Source organism: Pseudophryne corroboree, chromosome 8, assembly GCF_028390025.1.
Source record: "Pseudophryne corroboree isolate aPseCor3 chromosome 8, aPseCor3.hap2, whole genome shotgun sequence".
Lineage (NCBI taxonomy): Eukaryota > Metazoa > Chordata > Amphibia > Anura > Myobatrachidae > Pseudophryne > Pseudophryne corroboree.
The window spans coordinates 55,797,616-55,819,230 of NC_086451.1; the positions used below are offsets into that span (position 1 = coordinate 55,797,616).

The 21,615-nt window shown below is 47.4% G+C and overlaps 1 protein-coding gene across 10 annotated transcripts in view; it reads left to right on the forward strand.

Moving 5' to 3' along the window:
• HUWE1 (HECT, UBA and WWE domain containing E3 ubiquitin protein ligase 1) overlaps positions 1–21,615 on the forward strand; it is a 430,355-nt gene that overhangs the window by 92,882 nt on the left and 315,858 nt on the right. For all 10 annotated transcript variants that reach the window (XM_063936413.1, XM_063936412.1, XM_063936409.1 and 7 more), the window contains exon 2: positions 13,879–14,017. The gene's annotated coding sequence lies outside the window, so the exon portion shown is untranslated. The remainder of the gene's footprint in view (positions 1–13,878; positions 14,018–21,615) is intronic.

The following is a 21,615-nucleotide window of genomic DNA, read 5'->3' on the forward strand; positions in this document are numbered from 1 at the left end:
CCCAAAAATTTGCCTTTTCTCACCAAGGGTACCTCAGGTTCGTGGTACAGAACTGTCACTATCAGTTTCAAGACGATGCCGTTGGATTGTCCAAGGCACCCCGGGTCCTTACCAAGGTAATGACCGAAAGGAGGATTCGTCTTCAAAGAAAATGGACGACCTCCTGATAAGAACAAGGTCCAGAGAACAGTTGGAGGTCGGAGTAGCACTATCTCAAGTAGTTCTACGACAGCACGGGTGGATTCTAAATATTCCAAAACCGCAGTTGTTCCGACACGTCTGCTGGTCCTATGGATGATTCTGGACACAGTCCAGGAAAAGGTGTTTCTCCCAGAGGAGAAAGCCAGGGAGTTATCCGAGCTAATCGGGATCCTCCTAAAACCAGGAAAAGTGTCAGTGCATCATTGCACAAGAGTCCTGGTAAAAATGGTGGCTTATTACGAAGCGCTTCCATTCGGCAGATTTCACGCAAGAACTCTTCAGTGGGATCTGCTGGACAAATGGTCCGGATCGCATCTTCAGATGCATCAGCGGATAACCCTATATCCAAGGACAAGGGTGTCTCTCCTGTGGTGATTACAGAGTGCTCATCTTCTAGAGGGCCGCAGATTCGGCATTCAGGATTGGATGCTCGTGACCACGGAGGCCAGCCTGAGAGGCTGGGGAGCAGTCACACAAGGAGTGTGATCAAGTCTGGAGAATTCTCTCCACATAAATATACTGGAGCTAAGAGCAAATTTATAATGCTCTAAGCTTAGCAAGACCTCTGCTTCAAGGTCAGCCGGTATTGATCCAGTGGGATAACATCACGGCAGTCGCCCACGTAAACAGAAAGGGCGGCACAAGAAGCAGGAGGGCAGTGGCAAAACTGCAAGGATTTTTCGCTAGGCGGAAAATCATGTGATAGCACTGTCAGCAGTGTTCATTCCGTGAGTGGACGACTGGGAAGCAGACTTCCTCAGCAGGCACGACCTCCACCCGGGAGAGTGGGAACTTCATCGGGAAGTTTTCCGCATGATTGTGAACCGTTGGGAAAGACCAAAGGTGGACATGATGGCGTCCCGCCCGAACAAAAAATGGGACAGGTATTGCGCCAGGTCACGAGACCTTCAGGCGATAGCTGTGGACGTCCTGGTAACACCGTGGGTGTAACAGTCGGTGTATGTGTTCCCTCCTCTGCTTCTCATAACCAAGGTATTGAGAATTATAAGACATAGAGGAGTAAGAACTATACTCGTGGCTCCGGATTGGCCAAGAGGGACTTGGTAACCGGACCTTCAAGAGATGCTCACAGAGGACTAATGGCCTCGGGAGCTAAGAAGGGATTTGCTTTCAGCAAGTACCATGTCTGTTCCAAGAGGAACCGTGGCATCGGCCTTTAAGAAAGGACCTGCTCCAGCAGGGACCTTGTCTGTTCCAAGACTTACCGCGACTGCGTTTGACGGCATGGCGGTTTGAACGCCGGATCCTAAGGGAAAAGGCATTCCGGAAGAGGTCATACCTACCCTGGTCAAAGCCAGGAAGGAGGTGACCGCACAACGTTATCACCACATGTGGTAAAAATATGTTGCGTGGGTGAGGCCAGGAAGGCCCCACGAAAAAATTTTTTCAACTAGGTCGATTTCTGCACTTCCTGCAAACAGGAGTGTCTATGAGCCTCAAATTGGGGTCCATTAAGGTTCAAGTTTCGGCCCTATAGATTTTCTTCCAGAAAGAATTGGCTTCAGTTCCTGAAGTCCAGACGTTTGTCAAGGGAGTATTGCATATACAGCCCTTGTGTGCCTCCAGTGGCACCGTGGGATCTCAACGTAGTGTTGGGATTCCTCAAATCATATTGGTTTGAACCACTCAAATCTGTGGATTTGAAATATCTCACATGGAAAGTGACCATGCTGTTGGCCCTGGCCTCGGCCAGGCGATTGTCAAAATTGGCGGCTTTGTCTTACAAAAGCCCATATTTGATTTTCCATTCGGACAGGGCAGAACTGCGGACTCGTCCCCAGTTTCTTCCTAAGGTGGTGTCAGCGTTTCACCTGAAACAACCTATTGTGGTGCCTGCGGCTACTAGGGACTTGGAGGACTCCAAGTTGCTAGACGTTGTCAGGGCCCTGAAAAAATATATATATAATATATATATATATATATATATATATATATATATATATATATATATATATATATATATATATATATATATATATATATATATATATATATATATATATATATATATATAATTCCAGGACGGCTGGAGTCAGAAAGTCTGACTTGCTGTTTATATTGTAGGCACCCAAAAAGCTGGGTGCTCCTGCTTCTAAGCAGACTATTGCTCGTTGGATTTGTAGTACAATTCAGCTTGCACATTCTGTGGCAGGCCTGCCACAGCCAAAATCTGTAAATGCCCATTCCACAAGGAAGGTGGGCTCATCTTGGGCGGCTGCCCGAGGGGTCTCGGCTTTACAACTTTGCCGAGCAGCTACTTGGTCAGGGGCAAACACGTTTGCTAAATTCTACAAATTTGATACCCTGGCTGAGGAGGACCTGGAGTTCTCTCATTCGGTGCTGCAGAGTCATCCGCACTCTCCCGCCCGTTTGGGAGCTTTGGTATAATCCCCATGGTCCTGACGGAGTCCCCAGCATCCACTAGGACGTTAGAGAAAATAAGATTTTACTTACCGATAAATCTATTTCTCATAGTCCGTAGTGGATGCTGGGCGCCCATCCCAAGTGCGGATTGTCTGCATTACTTGTACATAGTTATTGTTACAAAAAAAAAAAAAAAAAATCGGGTTATTATTGTTGTGAGCCATCTTTTTTAGAGGCTACTTCATTGTTATCATACTGTTAACTGGGTTCAAATCACAAGTTGTACGGTGTGATTGGTGTGGCTGGTATGAGTCTTACCCGGGATTCAAGATCCTTCCTTATTGTGTACGCTCGTCCGGGCACAGTACCTAACTGAGGCTTGGAGGAGGGTCATAGGGGGAGGAGCCAGTACACACCATGTGATCCTAAAAGCTTGCTTTTGTGCCCTGTCTCCTGCGGAGCCGCTATTCCCCATGGTCCTGACGGAGTCCCCAGCATCCACTACGGACTATGAGAAATAGATTTATCGGTAAGTAAAATCTTATTTTTTGTGGCTGCAGGAGCGTCTGAGACCTACCATTATCAGCGCTTGGGTCAATAAAGCTTTTGTAGCATGGGCTGGTCAGATTAATCAGGCAGTAGCGGAGGATAACAACCAGGAAGAGAGTTCGACTAGTGGAGCATATCCGGGAGTCTGCCACATACATTTGCCAAGCTACAAAGGATGCTAGCAGGATAGTGTCACACATCTCTGCTTCAGCTATATTGGCCAGAAGGATTCTGTGGTTAAGAGAATGGCAAGTGGACTCAGATTCCAAGAAGGTGGTGGAGGCGATCCCTTTTGTAGGAGAAGCCTTATTTGGTCTGGAATTAGATAAGTGGCTCTCACAGGCAACAGTGGGAAAATCTACTTTTCTGCCTACCATGTGTCCTAGAACCATGCCACCGGTCAGAAGAAATTACTCTGGTCTGGCGCTCAATTCGTTTCTGTCCCAATCCTTTCGAGCCTGATGAAGAGGTTTTGGTGGTCAAGCTCATGGAAACAGAGGCAGAGGCCGTTCCCAGTCCACAGCCCACAAACAAGATCCTAAACGTGCTGGCAAGACCGTTGCATGACAGTCTTCCAGCTCACTTTGGGTCTCCTATGGTGGGCGCACAGTTGGAAGGTTTCTGGACACCTGGTCCCAAACCTCACCAGAAGTGTGGATCAACAACATTATTTCCCAGGGTTACAAGATTTCCTAAGTCGACCTCACAGACATTTCTTTACAACAGAACTCCTTCTGTGCCCTCAAAGAGCGAGGGCATTACACACGGCTATTCAAAAATTACTTCAGACGTAAGGAATTATGCCTGTCCTGACTTCTCAAAGGGGATGGGATTTTATTCAAATCTTTTTGTAGTGGCAAAACCGGATGGGTCTGTCTTGCCAATCCTCAATTTGAAGGTGTTAAATCCATTCCTGATGGTTTACAAATTCAAGATGAAATCAATAGTCAGTTATTGCGGGACTGGAGCAAGGGGAATTCATGGTGTCCATGGACATAAAAGATGCGTACCTCCATGTCCCAATTTGGACCCCACACCAAGCTTATTTATGATTTGCAGTGGGCAAGACGCATTACCCATTCAGAGCCCTACTGTTCGTCCTATCACCCCTGAGAATCTTCACAAAGCTCATGGCAGTCATGGTTGCGAAATTGAGATTGTTATGGGTAACGATAATTCCATATTTGGACGACCTTCTGATCAAGGCTCCCTCTCAGGACCAGTTGATCAGGGAATTATCGGATCACTCATCAGTTTCTGATTAGACACGGCTGGATCGTGAATTTCAAGAAATCCAACCAACGCAGCAGAGGATTCAATTCCTGGGTCTCATTTTAGATACGATACATCTGAAGGTGCTTCTCCCAGAAGAAAAGATTTGAGACATCAAGGAAATAGTTCGACAGGTTCTACAGAACCAGACGGGGTCTCTGCATCTTTGTGTGTGGCTCCTAGGAAAGATGGTAGCATCTTTAGAAGCGATCCAAAACGGAAGACTACATTCCAGACCCTTTCAGCTGAATTTGATTGCTCAGGGGGCAAGAAAGCATTTTCTTCTGCACCGAAAGATTCGATTGTCACCCCAAGCCAGGACCTCCTTAATTTAGTCGGTCCACAGGAACTTGGTGGTGGGAAAGAGGTTTGGAATCTAGGATTGGAATATTCTGACAACAGATGCCAGTCTCAGGTTGGGGAGCAGTACTGGACAACCATCAGTTTCAGGGAAGATGGTCACCGCAGGAGGGCAGTATCCAAATAAATGTCCTGGAATTTAGAGCCATTTACAATGCACTTCTACTAGCGGAAGACCTGGTATGGGCTCTGCATGTGAGAGTACAGTTGGACAATGTAACGGCGACAGCATACATAAACAGTCAGGGAGGAACATGAAGCTGCATGGCGTTAAGAGGCCAATATATGAGTTGGAAAGCAGGTCTGCTCCTGGCGTTCGCATCAGCAAGAAGGGTCTCCGAATTAGGTACCCTGTCCTTTCCTAGTCTTTCATAAAGACAGAGCGGAGCTCCGTACAAAGGTGGAGTTTTTACCGAAGGTTGTTTTGGGTTTCCACATAAATCAGCTGATTGTGGTCCCATCTTTCCAAGGATTGCCTGAGGGGGACATGTCTTTGGATGTGGTCAAAGCATTACGGTTGTATGTTCAGGCTACAGTTTCTATTAGGAAATTAGATGCGTTGTTCGTACTGTATGATGGCCCCAGGAGGGGTTGGCCGGTTTCAAACAAACTTTTGGCCAGTGGATACGGCAAATCATCAAATCTTGCTTGTGGTAAGAGTGCCTTTTCTGGTAGGTGCCCATACCACCAGATCGGTAGTAGCTTCATGGGCTGCGGCTAGAGGAGCTTCCACTACCCTATTTTACAGAGCTGCAACGTGGTCGTCTGCACACACGTTCACTCGTTTCTACAAGTTAAATACATTTGCATCTAGGGATACAAATTTTGACGTTTGGTCTTTCAGGCTTTGGACAGCACTCACGCCCACGGTGGTATCTTTGGGACATCCCCAGCTGTCTAAGCTCTCCAGTGTCCCCTAGTAGATGAATGAGAAGATTTTGGTACTTACGGATTAAATCCATTTCTCTGAATCCACTCGGGGATACTGGATGTCCGCCTCTGTGCTGTCAGCATTTCGTGTTTTGGTTAAATATAGTTCACAGTTGGGGCGTGGCCTAGCGGGACATGGAGTAGCAGCTCGGCGTGAGCGCTCTCCGCTTTCAAACATCCATGCACATCATCCTGTGGGGTCCCCCTGAGCCCAAACTACCTCATCTGGTGGGGGAAGGAGCTGAGCCGCCGTGGAGCTGTGGCGGGCCGCCGGACGAGTGCTGACTGCTGGGGATCTGGGCGCCGCGTCTCCTCTCCCCTGGCCTCCTAAGATGGTGCCGTGACTTCCGGTCCCGGCTCTCCAGCGCGCCCTCACACTGTGTGCCGCACGGGACCCGCTCTCACAGGGGATTGATGTATGAGCCTGCACACCACTCTCCCACACTAACCCAGCACTTCTGTGAGCTGTGACACCCGCGACCCCCTCTCTCCTCCCCTGTGCTGCCTGTGTGCAACAGGGCATAGGGCTACCTGGGAGACCTGCATAAACTAGGGGTCGTGCTCCTTCCTTCTTGGTTCCTGCTGAACGCTCTCCTGGGACTGCTCTGGACTGCTATATAGTCTTGTAAGGTACTGTGATTGTATTCTCCTGCTTCAAGTGTGTGCACATATTGATACCATTCTGGGCTCTACAATTTCTGTGCTGTTGCGTGGTCTTCTTTGAACTGCCGATTCTGATTTACTCTAATATATTTAAACATGGTGAAGAATCACCACAAATCTGCTGCAGCCCGACTTGCACGGTACTCGCATACACCTGGGCAGCATATAAACCTCTGTATGACACTGGCAACAAGGGACATAGTGCCAGGGCACTGTCCTAACCCCCGCCAGTATAAATGTTTTGAAAAAATAGCGGGACTGAAGCGCGCCATTACAGGGGCAGAGCTTAGCCCTCACAGCTCACACAGCCCAGCGCCATTTACTCTACACAGGCTGCAGAGACGCTGGTCCTTCTTCCTCTCACTGCTGCATAAGTATCAGGGTGAAAAACAGGGGGGGGGGGGGGGGGAGGTGCACAGTAAATTTGGTGCAATATATGTTGATTATAAAAGCGCTGCAGGTCTGGGGCATTATTTAGTGTTTTCAGAACCGTTGGTGAAGCGCTGGGTTGTGAGCTGGCAAACTCCCTCTGTGTCTCTCTGACAGACTTTAGGTAGGTCTGTCCCCTATATGCCCAGTGTGTCTGAGTGGTGAATACACGTGTGTCGGCATGTCTGAGGCGGACTGCTCTTCCCAGGAGGAGGCTGTATTAGGGACACAGACTGCTGTGGGAGTGAACCTGTTGGCACCGCCGACTCCTGATTGGGTAAATGTTTTGAATGCTAATGTGGCTCTTATTAGTAAGAGATTAGATAAATCAGAGTCTCAGAACCAGGCATGGAAGAAATCTGTGGAGGATGTATTGTTACAAGTCCAGACCCCCTCGGGATCACAAAAAAGATAATTTGCCCAGTTGGCAGACACGGATTCCGACATGGACTCTGACTCCAGTGTCGACTATAGTGATACCAGATTAGATCCGAAATTAGCAAAGAGCATTCGGTACATGATTGTGGCGATAAAAGCCGTATTACATATCTTGGAGGACCCTCTTGTTCCTGACAAAAGGGTCTGCATGTATAAGGGGAAGAAGCCCGAGGTAACCTTTCCTCCCTCTCATGAACTGAACACCCTATTTGAAAAGGTTTGGGAAAATCCTGACAAAAAGTTTGATTCCCAAAAGGATTCCGGTGGCGTATCCGTTTCCCTCTGGGGATAGGGAAAAGTGGAAGTCACCACCCATTGTGGACAGGGCTCTATCACGGCTGTCCAGAAAGGTGGCTCTTCCGTCCCCTGACACGGCAGCCCTTAAGGATCCGGCGGATCGTAGGCAGGAAACTACATTGAAATCCATTTATGTCACCACAGGTACGCTGCTCAGGCCAGCCATTGCATCTGCATAGGTGAGTAGTGCTATCGAAAAGTGGACAGATAACTTGTCATCTGATATAGATACCCTAGATAGGGATAGCGTTCTCTTGACACTAGGTCATATGAGGGACGCTGCAGCATACCTAAAGGAAGCTGCAAGGGATATTGGCCTTTTGAGTGCAAAGGCCAATGCCATGGCAGTCTCAGCTAGACGAGCATTGTGGATTCATCAATGGAATGCTGATGCCGACTCTAAGAAAAATATGGAGTCTCTGCAGTATAAAGGTGGTGTCTTGTTTGGTGACAGCCTCGCCGATTTGGTATCTACGACTACCGCGGGTAAGTCGTCCTTTTTACCTTACAAAACAAAAGAAAACACAACACTATCAGATGCAGTCCTTTCGGCCCAATAAATACAAGAAAGGCCGAAATTCTTCCTTCCTTGCTACTAGAGGAAGGGGTAAAGGAAAAAGTCACCGGCAGTGGCAGGTTCCCAGGAGCAGAAGTCCTCCCCGGCTTCTGCCAAATCCACCGCATGACGCTGGGACTCCTCTGCGGGAGTCAGCACCGGTGGGGGTGCGTCTCAAACGCTTCAGTCAGTTCTGGGTTCGTTCGGCCATGGACCCATGGGTTTTCGAAATAGTATCCCAGGGGTACGGCCTTACCAGCTTCTCTTCCGGACAGGGAGGTTGTATGCGACGCAATACAAAAGTTGTGTCTAAATCAGGTCATTATCAAGGTTCACCTGTCACAACAGGGAGAAGGATTTTATTCGAGCCTGTTCGTGGTCCCGAAGCCGGACGGCTCGGTCAGACCAATCCTGAATCTAAAATCCCTCAATTTCTACCTAAGAAAATTCAAATTCAAGATGGAATCTCTCCGGGCGGTGATCTCCACTCTGGAGCAAGGGGATTTTATGGTGTCTGTAGACATAAAGGATGCCTACTTGCACGTTCCCATTTATCCTCCGCATCAGGATTACCTGAGGTTTGCAGTTCAGGATTGTCATTACCAATTTCATACGTTGCCGTTTGGTCTGTCCACGGCTCCGAGGGTTTTCACTAAGGTAATGGCGGAAATGATGGTTCTCCTGCGCAAGCAGGGAGTCACAAGTATTCCGTACTTGGATGATCTCCTGATAAAGGTGAGATCCAGGGACCAGTTACTGCAGAACATTACGCTCTCCCTGACAGTTCTGCAACTACATGGTTGGCTACTAAACTTGCCGAAATCACAGTTGGTGCCGACGATGCGGCTGTCGTTTTTGGGAATGATTCTGTACAAAGAATAGAGTTTTTCTTCCAGTGGAAAAAGCTCTGGAAATTCAGAACCTGGTCAAACAAATTCTGAAACCGACAAGTGTGTCAGTCCATCAATGCACTCGGTTACTGGGGAAAATGGTGGCGGCCTACGAGGCCATTCAGTGTAGCAGATTCCATGCCAGAGTGTTTCAGTGGGACCTGTTGGACAAGTGGTCCTGGATCCCACCTGCACATTCACCAAAGAATAATCCTGTCTTCCAAGACCAGAATCTCACTCCTGTGGTGGCTGAACAGCTCTCACCTCCTAGAGGGGCGCAGGTTCGGGATCCAGGATTGGATACTTGTAACCATGGATGCGAGTCTCCGAGGCTGGGGGGCAGTCACACGGGGAAAACTTCCAGGGAAGATGGTCAAGCCAAGAAGCTTGTCTACACATAAACGTTCTGGAATTAAGGGCCATTTACAACAGCATTCTTCAAGTGGAACATCTTCTGCGAAATCTGCCCGTCCTGATTCAGTCGGACAATATAACAGCAGTAGCGTATATAAACCGCCAGGGCAGAACAAAAAGCAGAGCGGCGATGGCAGAGGCCACAAAATTTCTTGTTGGGCGGAAAGACATACAAGCGCTCTGTCAGCGATCTTCATTCCAGGAGTGGACAACTGGGAAGCAGACTTCCTCAGTAGACACGTTCTCCATCCAGGGGAGTGGGGTCTTCATCAAGAGGTCTTCACAGAAGTGACAAGGCGTTGGGGACTCCTCAAATAGACATGATGGTGTCTCGTCTCAACAAACTGCAGAGATATTGTTCCAGGTCGAGGGACCCTCAAGCAATAGCAGTGGACGCACTAGTAACACCATGGGTGTTTCAGTCGGTGTATATATTCCTTCCGCTTCCTCTCATTCCAAAAGTGCTAAAGATCATAAGAAGAACAAAGGTTCAGGCGATTCTCATTGTTCCAGATTGGCCAAAGAGGGCTTGGTATCCAGATCTTCAGGAATTACTCATAGGAGATCCCTGGCCTCTCCCTCTACGAGAGGATCTGTTACAGCAGGGGCCGTGCGTGTTTCAAGACTTACCGCAACTACGTTTGACAGCTTGGCGGTTGAACGCCGGATCCTATCCCGAAAGGGTATCCCCTGTGAAGTAATTCCCACACTACTTCAGGCTAGAAAAGGGGTAACGTCTAAACATTACCACCGTATTTGGAGGAAATGTGTGTCTTGGTGTGAATCCAAGAAGGCTCCTACGGAAGAGTTGCACTTAGGACGTTTTCTTCATTTTCTACAAGCAGGTGTGGATGCGGGCCTAAAGTTGGGTTCAATTAAAGTACAAATTTCAGCCTTATCGGTTTTCTTTCAAAAATAATTGGCCTCCCTTCCAGAAGTTCAGACTTTCGTGAAAGGCGTGTTGCACATCCAACCTCCCTTTTTGCCCCCAGTAGCTCCATGGGATCTTACCGTGGTGTTGCAGTTCCTTCAGTCACATTGGTTTGAACATTTGCAGAAGGTAGAGTTGAAATTCGTCACTTGGAAAGTGGTCATGTTGTTGGCCTTGGCATCCGCGAGGCGGGTGTCTGCATTAGCGGCTTTGTCTCACAAGAGCCCCTATTTGATTTTCAATGAGGATAGAGTGGAGTTGAGGACTCATCAGCAATTTCTGCTGGAAGTGGTTTCATCATTCCGCATGTACCAACCTATTGTGGTGCCAGTGGCTACTGGCGCTTAAGTGGAATCGAAGTTTCTGATGTAGTCAGAGCTTTGAAATTTTGTCACCAGAACGGCTCAGATTAGGAAAACAGAGGATTTGTTTGTCCTGTTTGCTCCCAACAAGATTGGGGCTCCTGCTTCCAAGCAGACTATTGCGCGCTGGATCTGTAATACGATTCAGCTGCCCTTTCTACGGCTGGATTACCGTTACCGAATTCGGTGAAGGCCCATTCTACCAGGAAAGTGGGTTCGTCCTAGGCGGCTGCCCGGGGGGTCTCGGCATTACAACTTTTCCGAGCTGCTACTTGGTCGGGTTCAAATACCTTTGCGAAATTTTACAAGTTTGATACCCTGGCCGAGGAAGACCTCATGTTTGGTCAATCGGTGCTGCAGAGTCGTTCGCACTCTCCCGCCCGTTCTAGAGCTTTGGTATAACCCCATTGTTCTTTGTGACCCCAGCATCCTCTAGGACGTATGAGAAAATAGGATTTTAATACCTACCGGTAAATCCTTTTCTCTTAGTCTATAGAGGATGCTCGGCGCCCGTCCCAGTGCGTACTGTATCTGCAGTTATTAGTTGTGGTTACACACATGTTGTGTTACGTTTATAGTCAGCCTGTTGCTGATGTTCATGCCGTTGACTTGCGTTGTGTTGAATGCCATGTTGTACGGCGTGCTTGAGGTGTAAGCTGGTATGTATCTCACCTTAGTTAAAAATTAAATCCTTTTCCTCGAAATGTCCGTCTCCCTGGGCACAGTTCCTATAACTGGAGTCTGGAGGAGGGGCATAGAGGGAGTAGCGAGTTCACACCCCTTTGAAAGTCTTAAAGTGCCCATGTCTCCTGCGGATCCAGTCTATACCCCGTCTATACCGCATGGTTCTTGATGTGACCCCAACATCCTCTATGGACTAAGAGAAAATAATTTACCGGTAGGTATTAAAATCCTATTTTTTTTATTTTTGGCTTTGTTTTTCAACTTGAAACAGTGGGCATGATTTAATTCGATGACTGTTGATTAGCGCCAGGAATTGGCTCCCGGGGCTATTCAATACAGCACAGCGGTAAGTCTGAAAATGCCCGTTCTCCTGGACCAAACAGGGTGTTTTGTCAGGAGAACCGGCATTCTCTGACATAACTGCCTGGCGTGTCGCTGTTTACTTCACGCTAAGTGCAGAAACCAGCATCGCTCTGGCACTTTTGTCTGTTTTCTGCTTGCACCCTTCTGGCGGTGCAGTAAGAAATCCTGTTTTTAGGTGTCACAGGGTGCTGTATTGAATAGCCCCGGGAGCAAATTCCCAGTGCTAGTCAACGGTCATCAAATTCAATTGTGCCCAGTGGGGGGGAATTCAGCTCTAAAGTGATGGGAGATCGTGAGGTGCAATTCAATTGTTTGGATAACGTGACCAAACTAATGGGTGTGATGTGAAAAGTCCCGTTTGAGCTTCAGATCACCACCCTGGGGGATGTCTTGCGAGCTGAAATGCTGGTGCCGGCAGCCGATCGCACCCGTTTGCTACAATTGAATAGTTTTTTTGGGCACCATTTGCTGGCTGCCAGCAAAAAAGACCATTTAATTTCCCCCAATGTGGAACATTTTAATTTGAAAGGATCACAAATACTAAAGTGAATTTTCTCTGTAGTTAATGTGCTGGTCTACAATATACAATCAGCATAGCGCGCTTCTTCCTTCCTGGCTCTCTACAGTACTTAGATTGTAGCTCAATCAAAACACTTGGACAGCAGATCCTGCTGCTTCCCTCCTGAGTTCCCCAGCTGTAGAGTTTAGTACTGCAAAATTTAGTTGCGAGGTCAGAAATTTTACTTGCCCTGGTAACTGGTATTTACCAACCCCATCCTTCAAAAAAATGGATTTCTGACTGAGTCAAAGCCTTGCTCGGAGATGGAGTCTATTTCAGCAAAGACTTCTCCGTAAGAAAGTCTTTGGTTGCTTGATGTGAGAAGAGGAAGTTTCCGGCGGCTACTTCCCAGTTAGCCCACTTCCTTCTATTTTTGCAGTATAGGTTGGATAATTAAAGTAGTGCCTTTTAAATGTTTAGATTTCATCACTGTTTCTGCCCAAAAGAGTTTAGTACATTTACAGGTAATTCAGCATATAACTGGGCGTGTGACCACCATATGACCCACCGCTTATTCCTTGTGACTTGGACTTAGTGTTGATGGCATTATAACCATATCTCTTGAAACCATTTCATACAGTGCATGTGACGTTTATAATTTGGAATAGGGTGTTTTCCATGGCCAGGAGAGTGTTGGAGCTGTGCTTTCCTCTTAAGAGTCTCTATCTGTTTTTTCAGGAGTATAGGTCTGTTCATCGGGCAAAGCAAATTTTTTTTTTTGCTGCTTAAATGAAGTTGTTCCTGATGGCTGTATTCGTGACCACTTCATCAGCTGATCTGTGAATATTTGGTGCATGTATGAGATTCTTGACTGGTTCAGGGTTAGGAACGCATAGTTCCCTTTCTACAAGGCTAGATCTATCCAGTTTGTCACTCTGTTTTCAGATTGGGTAAAGCTCTGTTTATAAGAACATTGGGGTCAATTCTATTCAGCAACAGTTGAATAGTGCCGGGAATTAGCTCCCAACGCTATTCAATTCAGCTCCAGTTAAGTCGGCGATGGCCCTTCTCGCCGACTAAACATGTTGAATTGTCGGGAGATCGGGCATTCTCCGACTTAACTCCCCGGCAGAATCAGCCTCGTGCGGCAGCTCTTTTGTCGGGTTTCTTCTCTCATTCCCCGGGGATGAGAGAAGAATTCCCGACAATTGAGGGTCACTCGTCGCTGAATTGAATAGCGCCGGGAGCAAACTCCCGGCGCTATTCAAATGTCAGTGAATTGAATCGACCCCATTGAGCCAAATTGGTTAATTGCTGTGATGTGATATCATGCAGCCCACCTAGACCCTTTGCCAACCCGTGTACAACTATGCAATAGATAGCACCTATCCTTGTGTATTAATGCCTGTTTTCCCATAGATTGTAAGCTTATGAGCAGGGCTTTCCAACCTCTTAATACCCAGTTTTGTTTTATCTTTGTGTCCAATTGTAAAGCGCAACGGAATTTGCACTATATAAGAAACAAATAATAAATAAATATTTTACTGTAATGTTCATGCTGAAGGTTGAGGTTTTATCACGCCAATATGTAATGTACACTGTTGTGTAAGGAGAAGACTATATGATATTTTGATGTACTACTCTTATTTTTCTAGTTAGAATTGCGTTCTGAGGACATCTTCCTATTTGGGTTCCTGTTTCCTCGTATTTTCTGGACAAAACTTGAGGCCTTGCAACAGTGTTTTTCAATGCAGCTTGCTGCTCCTTTCTCGTGCCCTGCTGGTTCCAGCTAGAGTAAGTCTGGTTGAAGGGTTTTCTATTTTTGCAAAAGACTGTCTTTAGAATTTGGACTTGCCTAATGTGGGACCCCTCTCCCAGCCACCTTTATGTTTTTGTATAGTAAAGAAGATTGCTCTATTCCATGAACTAAAATACTGTGTGTTAAACCTATCTGGGGTATATTTATATTGTGTTGCTGCTGTCCATGGTTCTGATTCTTTGAAAAACATCCATACATTCCCTGTGAATGCAGACAAAACCCTGATTTGTCAACTATAGGACACATTCCCCACATCTGCCCTTGCCAAACAAATGTGGGAATATTGTTAGGTAAATTGCACCTCCTATATGAAATGAAATTCTTACAGTACATTGCTATTTTAGTACTAAGGTGTATATGGTAGCTGAAGTTTTTTCGCCATCTATATCTTGGTGTTTCTCTATCGTCCTAAGTGGATGCTGGGGTTCCTGAAAGGACCATGGGGAATAGCGGCTCCGCAGGAGACAGGGCACAAAAAAGTAAAGCTTTTACCAGATCAGGTGGTGTGCACTGGCTCCTCCCCCTATGACCCTCCTCCAGACTCCAGTTAGATTTTGTGCCCGAACGAGAAGGGTGCAATCTAGGTGGCTCTCCTAAAGAGCTGCTTAGAGAAAGTTTAGCTTAGGTTTTTTACTTTACAGTGAGTCCTGCTGGCAACAGGATCACTGCAACGAGGGACTTAGGGGAGAAGTAGTGAACTCACCTGCGTGCAGAGTGGATTTGCTGCTTGGCTACTGGACACTAGCTCCAGAGGGACGATCACAGGTACAGCCTGGATGGTCACGGGAGCCGCGCCGCCGGCCCCCTTGCAGACGCTGAAGAGAGAAGAGGTCCAAAATCGGCGGCTGAAGACTCCTGAGTCTTCATAAAGGTAGCGCACAGCACTGCAGCTGTGCGCCATTTTCCTCTCAGCACACTTCACACAACAGTCACTGAGGGTGCAGAGCGCTGGGGGGGGCGCTCTGAGAGGCAAATAAAAACCTTATTAGAGGCAAAAAATACCTCACATATAGCCCACAGAGGCTATATGGAGATATTTAACCCCTGCCTAACTTCAAAAATAGCGGGAGACGAGGCCGCCGAAAAAGGGGCGGGGCCTATCTCCTCAGCACACAGCGCCATTTTCTCTCACAGAAAAGCTGGAGAGAAGGCTCCCAGGCTCTCCCCTGCACTGCACTACAGAAACAGGGTTAAAACAGAGAGGGGGGGCACTGATTTTGGCGATATTGTATATATATAAAAGATGCTATAAGGGAGAAACACTTATATAAGGTTGTCCCTATATAATTATAGCGTTTTTGGTGTGTGCTGGCAGACTCTCCCTCTGTCTCCCCAAAGGGCTAGTGGGTCCTGTCCTCTGTCAGAGCATTCCCGGTGTGTGTGCTGTGTGTCGGTACGTGTGTGTCGACATGTATGAGGACGATGTTGGTGAGGAGGCGGAGAAATTGCCTGTAATGGTGATGTCACTCTCTAGGGAGTCGACACCGGAATGGATGGCTTATTTAGAGAATTACGTGAGAATGTCAACACGCTGCAAGGTCGGTTGACGACATGAGACGGCCGACAATCTATTAGGACCGGTCCAGGCGTCTCAGAAACACCGTCAGGGGTTTTAAAAAACGCCCATTTACCTCAGTCGGTCGACACAGACACAGACACGGACACTGAATACAGTGTCGACGGTGAATAAACAAACGTATTTCTCATTAGGGCCACACGTTAAGGGCAATGAAGGAGGTGTTACGTGTTTCTGATACTACAAGTACCACAAGAAAGGGTATTATGTGGGAGTGAAAAAACTACCTGTAGTTTTTCCTGAATCAGATAAAATAAAATGAAGTGTGTGATGATGCGTAGGGTTACCCCGATAGCAAATATTGGCGTTATACCCTTTCCCGCCAGAAATTAGGGTACGTTGGGAAACACCCCTTAGGGTGATAAGGCGCTCACACGCTTATCAAGTGGCGTTACCGTCTCCAGATACGGCCGCCCTCAAGGAGCCAGCTGATAGGAAGCTGGAAAAATATCCTAAAAAGTATATACACACATACGGTGGTTATACTGCGACCAGCGATCGCCATCAGCCTGGAGATGCAGTGCTGGGTTGGCTTGGTCGGATTCCCTGACTGAAAATATTTTATTCATGTAGAGCATTTAATAGGATGCATTCTATATATATGTATGTGAGATGCACAGAGGGATATTTGCTCTCTGGCATCAAGATAAGTGCGTTGTCCATATCTCCCAGAAGATGTCAGGGACACGACAGTGGTCAGGTGATACAGATCCCATACGGCAGATGGAAGTATTGCTGTATAAAGGGAAGGAGTTATTTGGGGGTCGGTCCATCGGACCTGGGGACCACAGCAACAGCTGGGAAATCCAACCTTTTTTACCCCAAGTTACATCTCAGCTAAAAAAGACACCGTCTTTTCAGCCTCAATCTTTCCTTTCCCATGAGGGCATGCAGGCAAAAGGCCAGTCATATCTGCCCAGACATAGAGGTAAGGGAAGTAGACTGCAGCAGGCAGCCCTTTCCCAGGAAAAGAAGCCCTCCACCGCGTCTGCCAAGTCCTCAGCATGACGCTGGGGCCGTGCAAGCGGACTCAAGGTGGGGGGGTAGTCTCAAGAGTCTCAGGGCGCAGTGGGATCACTCGCAAGTTGACCCCTAGATCGTACGAGTATTATCCCAGGGGTAAAGATTGGAGAGTCGAGACATCTTCTCCTCGCAGCTTCCTGAAGTCTGCTTTACCAACGGCTCCCTCCGACAGGGAGGCAGCATTGGAAACAATTCACAAGCTGTATATCCAGCAGGTGATAATCAAAGTACCCCTCCTACGACAAGGAAAAGGGTATTATTTTTTCCACACTATATTGTGGTACTGAAGCCAGACGGCTTGGTGACACATAGTCTAAATCTAAAATGTTTTGAACACTTACATAAAAGGTTCAAATCGAGATAAAGTCACTCAGAGCAGTGATAGCGAACCGGAAAAAAGGGGACTATATGGTGTCCCTGGACATCAAGGATTACCTCCATGTCCAAAATTTGTCCTTCTCATCAAGGGTACCTCTGGTTCGTGGTACAGAACTGTCAATATCAGTTTCAGACGATGCCGTTTGAATTATCCACGGCACCCCGGGCCTTTTTACCAAGGTAATGGCCGAAAAGATGTTTCTTCAAAGAAAAAAGGCATCTAAATTATCCCTTACTTGCACGACCTAAAAAGGGCAAGTTCCAGAGAACAGTTGGAGGTCGGAAGAGCACTATCTACAGTAGTTCTTCGACGGCACGACTGGATTCTAAATATTCCAAGAATCGCAGCTGTTTTCCGACGATACGTCTGCTGTTCCTAGGGATGATTCTGGACACGGTTCAGAAAAAGGTTTTTCTTCCCGAGGAAAAAGCCAAGGAGTTATCCGACCTGTCAGGAACCTCCTAAAACCAGGAAAGGTGTCTGTACATCAATGCACAAGAGTCCTGGGAAAAATGGTGGCTTTTTACGAAGCAATTCCATTCGGCAGATTCCATGCAAGAATTTTCCAAAGGGATCTGTTGGACAAATGGTCAGGGTCGCATCCTCAGATGCACCTGCGAATAACCCTGTCGCCAAGGACAAGGGTATATCTTCTGTGGTGGTTGCAAAAGGCTCATCTATTGGAGGGCCGCAGATTCGGCATACAGGATTTGATCCTGGTGACCACGGACGCCAGCCTGAGAGGTTGGGGAGCAGTCACACAAGGAAGAAACTTCCAGGGGGTATGGACGAACCTGGAAAAGTCTATTCACATAAACATTCTGGTACTAAGAGCAATCTAAAATGCTCTAAGCCAGGCGGAACCACTCCTGCAAGGAAAACCGGTGTTGATTCAGTCGGACAACATCACGGCGGTCGCCCATGTAAACAGACAGGGCGGCACAAGAAGCAGGAGTGCAATGGCAGAAGCTGCCAAGATTCTTCGCTGGGCGGAGAATCACGTAATAGCACTGTCAGCAGTGTTCTTCCCGGGCGTGGACAACTGGGAAGCAGACTTCCTCAGCAGACACGATATACACCCGGGAGAGGGGGGTCTTCATCCAGAAGTCTTCCACATGCTAATAAACTGTTGGGAAAGACCAATGGTAGACATGATGGCGTCTCGCCTCAACAAGAAACTGGACAAGTATTGCGCCAGGTCAAGAGATCCACAGGCAATAGCTGTGGACGCACTGGTAACACCTTGGGTGTACAAATCAGTATATGTGTTTCCTCCTCTGCCTCTCATACCAAAGGTATTGAAGATTATACGGTGAGGAGGAGTAAGAAATACTAGTGGCTCCGGATTGGCCAAGAAGGACTTGGTACCCGGAACTTCAAGAGTTGGTCACGGACGACCCGTGCCCTCTACTTCTGAGAAGGGACCTGCTACAACAGGGTCCCTGTCTCTTTCAAGACTTACCGCGGCTGCGTTTGACGGCATGGCGTTTGAACGCCAGATCCTAAAAGGGAAAGGCATTCCAGAAGAAGTCATTCCTACCTTGATTAAGGCAAGGAAGGAAGTCACCGCGAAACATTATCACCGCATTTGGCGAAAATATGTCGTGTGGTGCGAGGATCGGAGTGTTCCGACGGAGGAATTTCAACTGGGTCGTTTCCTACATTTCCTACAATCAGGATTGTCTAGGGGTCTCAAATTGAGATCTATTAAGGTTCAAATTTCGGCCCTGTCAATATTCTTCCAAAAAGAATTGGCCTCAGTTCCTGAGGTACAGACTTTTGTTAAAGGAGTACTGCATATACAGCCTCCTGTGGTGCCTCCGGTGGCACCGTGGGATCTAAATGTAGTTTTAGATTTCCTCAAATCCCATTGGTTTGAACCATTGAAAAAGGTGGATTTTAAATATCTCACATGGAAAGTGACTATGTTACTGGCCCTGGCTTCAGCCAGGAGAGTATCTGAATTGGCGGCTTTATCTTATAAAAGCCCTTATCTAATCTTCCATTCGGATAGGGCAGAACTGAGGACTCGTCCGCATTTTCTCCCTAAGGTGGTATCAGCGTTTCACCTGAACCAACCTATTGTGGTGCCTGCGGCCACTGGCGACTTGGAGGACTCCAAGTTGTTGGACGTTGTCAGAGCCTTAAAAATATACATTTCAAGGACGGCTGAAGTCAGAAAATCTGACTCGCTGTTGATACTATATGCACCCAACAAGTTGGGTGCCCCTGCTTCTAAGCAGACGATTGCTCGTTGGATTTGTAACACAATTCAACTTGCTCATTCTGTGGCAGGCCTGCCACAGCCTAAATCTGTTAAGGCCCATTCCACAAGGAAGGTGGGCTCATCTTGGGCGGCTGCCCGAGGGGTCTCGGCATTACAATTCTGCCGAGCAGCTACGTGGTCGGGGGAAAACACGTTTGTAAAATTCTACAAATTTGATACCCTGGCAAAAGAGGACTTGGAATTCTCTCATTCGGTGCTGCAGAGTCATCCGCACTCTCCCGCCCGTTTGGGAGCTTTGGTATAATCCCCATGGTCCTTTCAGGAACCCCAGCATCCACTTAGGACGATAGAGAAAATAAGAATTTACTTACCGATAATTCTATTTCTCGGAGTCCGTAGTGGATGCTGGGCGCCCATCCCAAGTGCGGATTATCTGCAATACTGTACATAGTTATTGTTAACAAATTCGGGTTATATTGTTAAGGAGCCATCTTTAAGAGGCTCTTTCTGTTATCATACTGTTAACTGGGTTTAGATCACAAGTTGTACGGTGTGATTGGTGTGGCTGGTATGAGTCTTACCCGGGATTCAAATTGCCTCCCTTATTGTGTACGCTCGTCCGGGCACAGTACCTAACTGGAGTCTGGAGGAGGGTCATAGGGGGAGGAGCCAGTGCACACCACCTGATCTGGTAAAAGCTTTACTTTTTTGTGCCCTGTCTCCTGCGGAGCCGCTATTCCCCATGGTCCTTTCAGGAACCCCAGCATCCACTACGGACTCCGAGAAATAGAATTATCGGTAAGTAAATTCTTATTTTTTCTTATTGATTATCTGCTTTATGCTGGATAATCTGCCCTGCTAAAGAAATGCAGAATGCATTAAATCAAACCATTTAAGTACTGATTTTCAATTTTGCTGTATATTTTCTTCTAGATGGGGTTGGGAAATAGTTCCTTGCTAGCAAAGTCCTAACAAAGTGGGAACACTGTCTATCCCAGGAGCCCATGGGCATAATTGGCCTCCGTGACTCCTCAGGACTACTGACCTATTGGATGTAGTGTGGGAATGTGGCAGTGGTGTGTCTGCCTAATTAATACCCCTTTCACACCAGATATGCAGGGGTCTTACCCGGGAATACGGTCCCTGGATCATGTAGGGACATTCCCGGGTAAGACCCCTTGCATACCGCAGTCAGTAGCCCGGCATATTGCCAGGTTGCTGACGTCAGCGGTGACGCGGCGGGGGGCGGCGCAAGAGATCACATGATCTCCAAGCGCCGCCTGCTACATAGAAAGTGAACAGGAGCCGGGGCGCATTGACCCGGCTCCCGTTCACACAGACCAGGTTCCCGGGAGGATCCTGGGACCAACCCTGGTCGATTGCAGGGTTGAAATGCCGTGGCAGGAATCCTGGGATTTTGACCCTGTACCCTTTCACACCGAGAAATTTCCCGGTTTGGTGCGCGTTCATATGCAATAACCCGGGAAATTTTGGGCTGTGTGAAAGGGGTATCATTCATCTCAGAATTCTATTAGCCTGCCCACTGCTACCTGTCAAGGCATTGGTTAAGCACTAATATCACCCTGCTTTCGGCAGGTGCACACTGGATAAAAAAAACACATACGCTACCACTGTTTTCACCAGGTTTGACAGATGATTTTTGGTCTCCGGTAGTTGATCCTGAATAAAATGGATGTACCTGGATTTCTCCCACACTAGTGCCGTTGCATCTGCCCTGGACAGGGAAATACTTTTGCATGGGTGAATAGTTGCACAGGAGTCTGCTTTGGCAAACCTGCTAGAACCCGGTCTGTTGAGCCAAGTAGCTCGTCCTAAAAGGCAATGCGGCCAATTCAATTGTTACTGCCGCAGCCGCCACTAGAGAGATTTCTTCTCGCAGACTCTTGAGGTGCGAGAAGAAATGTGTGAAAGGGCCTGACCAGGACTTTAGACAGTATTTGCCATTATTTGGGGGGGGGGGGCGTATAAAGAAGTGTGCGCCCAATCAGAGCAATGATTTAATTGCTCTAATGGACGTCCAAAGATGCATTTGAATCGCCCTCCACAGTGTCTTACAACTTAGTCATTAAAACAGCATATGCCAGTGTTCCTAAACGTGGTCCTGAAGGCCGCCCAAATAGTCCAGGTTTTAGGGATATACCTGCTTGTGCACAGTTGGTTAAATCAAACTGAGGTACTAATTAAGTCAACTGTGTCTAAGCATGGATAGCCTTAAAACCTGGACTGTTGCCTTGAGGACCGAGTTTGTGAACCACTGGCATGAGCCAAATTGCACTAGCGGTGTCCCATAGCAACATTAACAATGGTCATTTTGACAAATGCACAAGAAACATGGGCATGTTGTAAA